This window comes from Chenopodium album, chromosome 3, assembly GCF_948465745.1.
Source record: "Chenopodium album chromosome 3, dcCheAlbu1.1, whole genome shotgun sequence".
Taxonomy (NCBI): domain Eukaryota; kingdom Viridiplantae; phylum Streptophyta; class Magnoliopsida; order Caryophyllales; family Amaranthaceae; genus Chenopodium; species Chenopodium album.
The window spans coordinates 67119820-67128207 of record NC_137836.1 but is presented as its reverse complement, the minus strand read 5'-3'; the positions used below and the strand labels follow the sequence as shown (position 1 = coordinate 67128207).

Below are 8388 nucleotides of genomic sequence, written 5' to 3'. Positions count from 1 at the left end.
CATAATATCAAAGAACAATCACCCTTCTTTTATTCCCACATTGTGCAAATGATATGCACACCACAACTCCCTCACCTCACCAACTAATAGCTCCCCCAAGCCAAGCTTGGGACTAGTATCCAATGGGGCTCATATACGCTTGTAATGTGGCTAAATAAACAATAAAAGGGCACAAGCAACAACATGGGTAACAAGAAGGGAACAAATGTATCTAATATCGTCTAAAGGCTTCCTAAGAGAACAAATGCCTTCGTCCTCCTCAATGTGCATAATATTGAGCCATACAAACATTACTCATAGTTAAAAACCAATACTTAACTTCATTGACATACCAGGAACTATCACACATTCCTAACCAAATCAACTAGTCAAGCACTATATTCACAAATAGTTGGCAAAATTGACGCATGTTTAGGAATCCAAACAATTAAACTTCAAATCATGATCAACAAATTCACAAGGCTCATTATCATATACCAAGAATCAAAAAAATATTTTCTAAGTATGAGACATAGGGAAGCATGATTTACAATTCATTGGAACGTATTTTTGATTTTTTTTTTGTTCTTTCAAATTTTTTTTGTATTTTTTTTCATAAAGGAAAGCAATAAAAACTACACCAGGAAAGTAATAAATAGAGAAAAGAGAAAGAGAGTTACCATATATACAAGAAATCTCCCCCCAAGCCAAATCAAGCAATGCCCTCATTGACTTGGGAAGGTAGCTAGGAGAAGCTACTCCTCATCATCATCCATCCTCCCATACCCTCCTCCATAGCTCGAGCCGGCACCACCCTGGCTCATTCCAGCACCACCATAACCCGAATCACCTGCAAAGTAGTTAGGGTTCACATTTCCCCCCATACCCCCAAAACGAGCATCACCCCCATATCCATGGACTGAAGAGTAGTCCACATAAGTACCAAAAGCTCCGGGGGTGGAATACCCACCTTGGGGATATTGACACCAATCGGGAACTAAGGCCTCGGGGGGGAATAGCCCCTCGGCGTGCATAGTCATCGTACATCAGGTATAAACCCCTCCCGAGGTTCCTCTCTATATGACCCACCCGACTATCCAAAATGCCTAACCTAGAGTCTAGGTTTTGCACCATGCCCTCTACTCTCCCTTGCCCCATCTCTATACAGTCTAGTTGGCTCCAAAAAGCTTAAAAGTCATAAGGGGCATTGGGGTCGATGTTATAATCGACGGAGGAGGTGCGCATGCTATAGGTAAAGGGTTGGGGTGGTGGTTGGGGGTAGTGTGGTGAATGGTCTTGGGGTGAATGGTCTTGGGGTAATTGGTTGGGTTGTGGTGAAAGGTGAGGTTCTTGAACCTTGCCTTGATCGTTTATCTCGAATGTGTAAGAAGGCTTCCCCTTCTCAAATTTGGTCAAGGCGGGGTTGGGCAGGGTAAAAACTTGGTCTCTCCTACCCGATTGCCGGTGGACTATCCACCAAGTCTCACCATCCATGGGTTGCACCCAGTTTAGGCTCCCTAAGTAAGCTAGGTCCATGAGGGTTGAGCCCACTAATTTCCTATGCCTATTTGGGTTCCATCCTAGGTGTTTAATAGCAATATGGGTCACCAACCCCCCAAAATAGATAGGCGCCCTAGACCTACCCGTTTCGGCCGCATTGAACGCCCTTTGAAAGTGGTTGGATTTCCTATGAGGTGTGTTTAATTTCTCAGCATTAGGGATCAAATAGGATGCCAACAATTCTAGTTCATCCCTCCTCACGTTTGTCGGTTCATGCCTCCCAAAAATTGTGAGGCCGGCAAACCTTTGCCAAAACTTTGGGATGGGATGTTGAATCCACGTCCCTTTGGCGTGTTGGAGGTTAGCCAAACCCTCCCCAGTGAGTTTCTTGTAGACCACGACAATGTGGTCTTGGGAGGATTTGATAGGTTTGCCCGATTTTAGCTCAAACAACTTCCCAAATTCTTTTAGAGTTAATTGCACATCGTTGTTTAGTAATCGGAATTGTACATGAGTGATCAAAGCATTCATTTTAATAACATTAAAACTAGAAATAATTTCTAATGTCAAGTAATCATAAGTATCATGATGCATTTGGAAGAAATCACTCATGCCTTTACCCTTAAATAACTTCTCTACATATTTATCAAGACCTAATCTAAATAATGTAGGATGATGAACAAAACGGGTTGAGATTACCTGCCTTTCGATGAAATTGAGCATCCTTGCCCGTTGTTCCGGTATTGAAGCTCCGGGTCGACCATTGGTTGTTGTTGCCTTAAACTTTCGCACCTTTGTTGTCTAGAACGTTTGCAAGCCATTTGTAGATAGAAATTTGGGTATTGAAGCTTTCTCTCTCTAAGGGTTTTAAGAAATTATGAGAGAAAGTGGGAGAAAGTAGGTGGAAAATGTAGAGGAAGGTGTGAGGATTAAGAATATGTAAAAATTTTAAGGTTTTGATGGATGAATTTGAGAAGATCTTGGAAAGAAAGTGAGGTTGAAGGTTTGAAAAGGGAGGTTTTAGAGAGAGAAAGTGTGAATGAAGAAGAAGAAGAAGTAAGAAAGAAAAAGAAAAGAAAAGGGGAGAAGGAGGAATTAATCCTCCGGAAAATAGGCGCGCCCGATCGTGCAAGCCTCGTCCGATCGGGCGAAATTAGTTTCTTCTGGAATGTGAAGTGCGCGCCCGATTGGGCGACCTCCGCCCGATCGGGCGCGAATACGAACCTCAAAATCGCCAAATTTCTCGCCCGATATTTCTTTTCGTGGCACTCGATTTCTCCAAATTTCTGCCCGACCGGGCGGCCTTGCCCAATCGGGCAAAGATTCCCTTGATTTTCTTCCTCACTTGCGCGCCCGATCAGGCGTGCTTCGCCCGATCGGGCGATTATATGCTCCGATAAAATCCATATTTCGCGCCCGATCGGAACTCCTTGCCCGATCGGGCGAAATAATGCTCAATTCTGACCCTTAGGTGCGTGCCCAATCGGGCGAGCCTCGCCCGATCGGACCCGTACCCAATCCTGGAGCTTCTCTTTTTTTCTCCTTTTTCTCTTGAAATCTCAGTAATTTGTGATCTAAAACCTGTACAAAACACTCATGAAAGGTAAAATTTCACTTTCCTCACCTCTCTAAAAAAATAAAAAATAAAAATAACGAAAAAATTAGTCTAAAAAGCAAGAAATACGGGTTTCCTCCCGAAAAGCGCTGGTTTATCTAGGTCCCGCACGACCCTCTTACCACATTGAAGCTCAAAGTGAATCGGAACCGCTTAGGTGAAGTAATTCAACTGCACCAATCGTAGCACCCTCATGATATAGCTTGAGTCTTTGGCCATTAACCTTGAACTCGTTACCATGTTCATCGAAAACCTCCACAGAACCGAATTTATTGGCCCTTTTTACAATAAAATTAAAGGACCTGACCACCTTGACCTCAACTTTCCTGGGAATAGTTTAAGTCGAGAGTTGAACAACAACACTTTTTCACCCTCTTTGAATTCTCTCGGAAGGATCATCTTGTCGTGCCACTTCTTTGTCTTCTCCTTGTAGACACGAGCACTATCATAGGCTGTCAACCTAAACTCATCGAGTTGGTTAAGTTGAAGTAACCTCTTTTCTCCCGCTAGTTTGGCATCCAAATTGGGCTCCTTAATAGCCCAATATGCCTTGTATTCAAATTCGACCGGGAGATGACATGCTTTACCATTCACGAGTCTATATGGAGTAGTACCTATAGGGGTCTTGAATGCAATTCTGTACGCCCAAAGGGTGTCATCCAATTTATCGCTCCAATCTTTCCTTGACTTTGCTACCACCTTCTCTAGAATGGCCTTGATCTCACGGTTAGAAACTTCAACTTGGCCACTAGTTTGGGGAAGGTAGGCTAAACCTGTCCTATGGTAGACACCATACTTTTTTAGGAGGGTGTCTAACTTCCGCTCATGAAAGTGAGATCCTCCGTCACTGATTATCGCTCTAGGCACGCCAAATCTTGGAAAGATGGTCTTCTTGAAAATTCTATGGACCACCTTGGCATCATTAGTAGGAGTAGCGATGGCCTCAACCCACTTGGATACATAGTCGACGGCGACAAGTATATAGCGATTCCCTTTTGAAGAAGGGAACGGTCCCATGTAATCAACACCCCAAACATAAAAAATTTCAACTTCTAGAATTCCGGTTTGAGGCATCTCATGCCGCCGCGAGATGTTGCCAGTCCTCTGGCAAGAGTCACAAGCCTGCATAAAAATGTTAGCATCCTTAAACATTGTAGGCCAATAAAAACCTTACTCATTAATCTTGACCACCGTTTTAGTGGGGCCATGATGTCCTCCATATGGTGAGGTGTGGAAACTAGTAAGCACACCGTGGACTTCCCATTCAGGAACACACCTGCAAAATAAGCCATCTACACACTCACGAAACAAAAAAGGATCGATCATCCCAAAATAACGCTTAACATCAGAAAGGAATTTCTTTTGTTGTTAGTAGGACAAGTCAAGAGGTAGAGTACCACCCACTAAATAATTAGCAAAATCAGCATACCATGGGTGTTGCTCTACAACTGCATATAGGTTGTCATCAGGGAAAGAATCATCTATAGGAAGAGAATCCTTACCCTCATCATACCTGATACGTGACAAGTGGTCTGCCACTACGTTCTCTGCTCCCTTTTTATCTTTTATTTCGATGTTGAAATCTTGGAGCAAAAGAACCCATCGGAGTAGCCTTGGCTTTGATTCCGCCTTAGCTATCAAGTACTTCAACGCTGCATGGTCAGTAAAAACAATGACTTTAGAACCAACAAGATATGATCTAAATTTTTCTAAAGCATATATGAGAGCAAGAAACTCCTTCTCCTTAGTGGCATAGTTGACTTGGGCTTCATCCAAAGTTTTGCTTGCATAATAAATAGCATGCAAAACCTTGTTCTTTCTTTGTCCGAGCACGGCTCCTAGTGCAAAGTCACTTGCATCACACATGATCTCGAAAGGAAGATTCCAATCGGGAGCACATATGATGGGTGCCGATATCAAAGCCTGCTTAATCCTGTTGAAAGCCTCAAGACACTCGTCAGTAAAAATAAAAAGAGAATCCTTGAGCAAAAGCTGAGTCAGTAGTTTAGCAATTTTAGAAAAATCTTTGATAAAGCGACGATAAAACCCCGCATGACCCAAGAAACTTCTAAATCCTTTAACATTAACTGGGGGAGGTAATTGCTCAATCACTGAAATCTTAGCTTTGTCTACTTGTATGCCCTTATCAGATACAATGTGACCAAGAACTACTCCCTCTGTCACCATAAAGTGACATTTCTCCCAGTTTAGAACTAAGTTGCATTCTTCACATCGTTTTAAAATTTTAGCGAGATTAATTAGACATAAATCAAATGAAGAACCATACAAGCTAAAATCATCCATAAAGACTTCCATATATAATAGACTATATGAAATCAGAAAAGATTCTCATCATACAACGTTGAAAGGTAGCGGGAGCATTTCATAAACCGAAAGGCATTCTACGATATGCAAAAGTGCCATAAGGGCATTTAAAGGTTGTCTTTTCCTGATCTTCAAGGTGAATCGTAATTTGGAAAAATCCCAAAATACCCATCCAAATAGCAAAAGAACTTATGGTTAGCTAACCTCTCAAGCATTTGATCAATAAAGGGAAAAGGGAAGTGGTCCTTTTTAGTGGCGATATTCAGTATACGATAATCAATACACATACACCACCCTGTTACAGTTCTAGTGGGAATTAATTCATTTTTTTCATTAGTTATCACAGTCATCCCACCTTTTTTAGGCACTACCTGCACAGGACTTACCCACTTGGAGTCAGAAATAGGATAGATAATACCTGCATCAAGTAATTTCATAACCTCTTTCTTGACTACTTCCTGCATGTTAGGATTCAATCTTCTTTGGGGTTGAATGCAGGGGTTATAGTTATCCTCTAGATGTATCCTGTGCATACAAAAATCAGGGCTAATACCCTTTAGATCATCAATACTGTACCCAATAGCTTTCTTATGGGTTTGAAGAACCCCTAGAAGTTGGGAAGTTTGTAGGTCATTAAGTGCAGTACTGATGATCACGGGGTATAGTTCCTGTTCATTCAGAAAAATATATTTTAAATGAGAAAGGAGAGGTTTTAGTTCAGGTTTCTTGACCTATGTAAGTTTCGATTCCTGAACTAAATTTACTACCTTCATTGTTTCCTTGGGGCCTAACTCTCTTAAGGAAAAAGCTCTTTCAATATACTGTACCTCATTACCCCAAACGCTTGCATTGTCTGTAGATAAATTCCCGCAAAGAATTTCCTCCAGGGGATCCCTTGCAAGAACCTGTGGCAAGCTATCATCAAAAATATCATCCATTATATCAATTATATCAATATAACAACAATTTTCCTCTAGCATAGGCCCTTTCAAAACTTTACCTAGGTTAAAAGTAACATTATCATCACCAACAGAAAGGGTTAGTTTGCCATTTTTCACATCAATAATGGCTCCTGCAGTATGGAGAAAAGGCATACCTAATATAATGGGTATTTGCATATCCTCTGCCATGTCTAAAACAATAAAATCAACAGGAATAAAAAATTTACCAACTCTGACCGGGACATCCTCTAAAATACCTAAGGGGTATTTTACAGAACGATCTGCCATTTGCAAAGTTATATTAGTAACTTTTAATTCTCCCATATTAAGTTTAGCACAGACAGACGATGGCATAACATTGACACTAGCACCCAAATCACACAAAGCTTTATCAATAAAAACATTCCCTATATGACAAGGGATAGAAAAACTACCGGGATCCTTTAATTTAGGAGGGGATTTATTTTGCAATAGAGCGCTACACTCCTCTGTGAAAGCTACAGTTTCTACTTCATTAAAGGCCCTTTTCCTAGTCAGAATGTCTTTCATAAATTTAGCATATGCAGGAACCTGAGTGATTAAATCAGTGAAAGGAACTGTTACCTGCAGGTTTTTTACAACCTCTAAGAACTTACCAAATTATTTATCAAACTTACTCTTCAATTGTCTATTAGGGAACGGTAGTTTGATAACCGGGCTCTGCACATCTCCTCCCTTATCCTGAGATTTACCCTGCACAGAAACATTAGAAGGGTTAGTATATGTTTGTAGCCCTGCAGGGTTAGCAGGATTAGCGTTTGGTATAGAGGAATCTAGATCAGGAACTGGTCTATCTTCCTTTGGCATAGGAGGTCCATCATAATGTGAACCACTCCTTAGAGTGATTGCATTGACATGATCTGTAGGATGGATAGGTTGTGATGGTAGAGCTCCCTGCTGACGGGATTGTAGGGTAGATGAAAGTTGCGCAATTTGATTATCCATGATTTTATTATGGGCTAAAATAGAATCAATTTGCGCATCCCTACTCTCCATATGCTTTTGCATATTAGTAAGCATTGCTCTAATTTCTGTCATGGCAGGGTCGGAAGATGATGAGGGTGATGCTTGGCTTTTCTGGCCAGAATTTGGGTGGTAATATTTTTGCTGTGGTGGGGGTTGCTTTTGTGGTTGTTGTGGAGGTGGAGGGTTTTGTACATTGGTACTCCGGTATGAAAGATATGGATGGTTCCGGTAACCGGCATTATAAGAGTTGGAATATGGGTTGTTCTGCCTATAGGTTTGAAAGGCATTAACTTGTTCCATGGAACTCCTACAATCTTGCTCCCAATGCCCTACAATTCCACAATTTTCACAAAAATCTTCATTGTTATCAACAACAGAAACATTAGCTACAGAGTTAGGAGTAGCAGTAAGATTATCTAATTTTTGACAAATAGACGTTAATTAAGCTTGCAAAAAGGATACGGAATCGACATTATGTTTTCCTTTATTTGCAAACCCTCTCGGATTCCCGTATTGGGAATTGTGTATTGCCATGTCTTCGATAACCTGTCCTGCATCATCCACATTTAAATTCATGAATCTCCCACTAGCTGTAGAATCTAGAACTGATTTGGAAGAATTTCCAAGTCCATTGTAGATAGCTTGGATCAATTGCCATTGTGCTAGATTGTGGTGGGGGCATTCACTCTGTAAATCCTTGAACCGCTCCCAAGCCTCATATAGCGTTTCGTCGGCCTCTTGAGCGAAATTCTGAATAGCACTCCTTAGTACCGCTGTTCTCTCTGCAGGATAATATTTATTATAGAAATTCAAAGCAAGAGTTTCCCAGTCAGTAATACCAAGTGCATTTTAATTCAAACCATTAAACCATAATTTAGCTTTGCCACATAATGAAAAGGGAAAAAGAATCTCCCTGATTTGGTCCTACGTGACCCCGGCTTGTATAATGGTATTACAATACTGGCAGAAATCTGCGATGTGAAGATTAGGATCTTCACACTTAGCTCCACTGAATTGCTTCCT

At 41.1% G+C, this 8388-nt stretch overlaps 1 non-coding gene across 1 annotated transcript; it reads left to right on the top strand.

Annotated features, from left to right (window-relative positions):
- The first annotated feature begins 8029 nt into the window (after window positions 1-8029).
- On the top strand, window positions 8030-8136 carry LOC145625916 (small nucleolar RNA R71). The gene has a single exon (XR_014110809.1). It is a non-coding gene; the product is annotated as a small nucleolar RNA R71 (small nucleolar RNA).
- The last annotated feature ends 252 nt before the right edge of the window (window positions 8137-8388 follow it).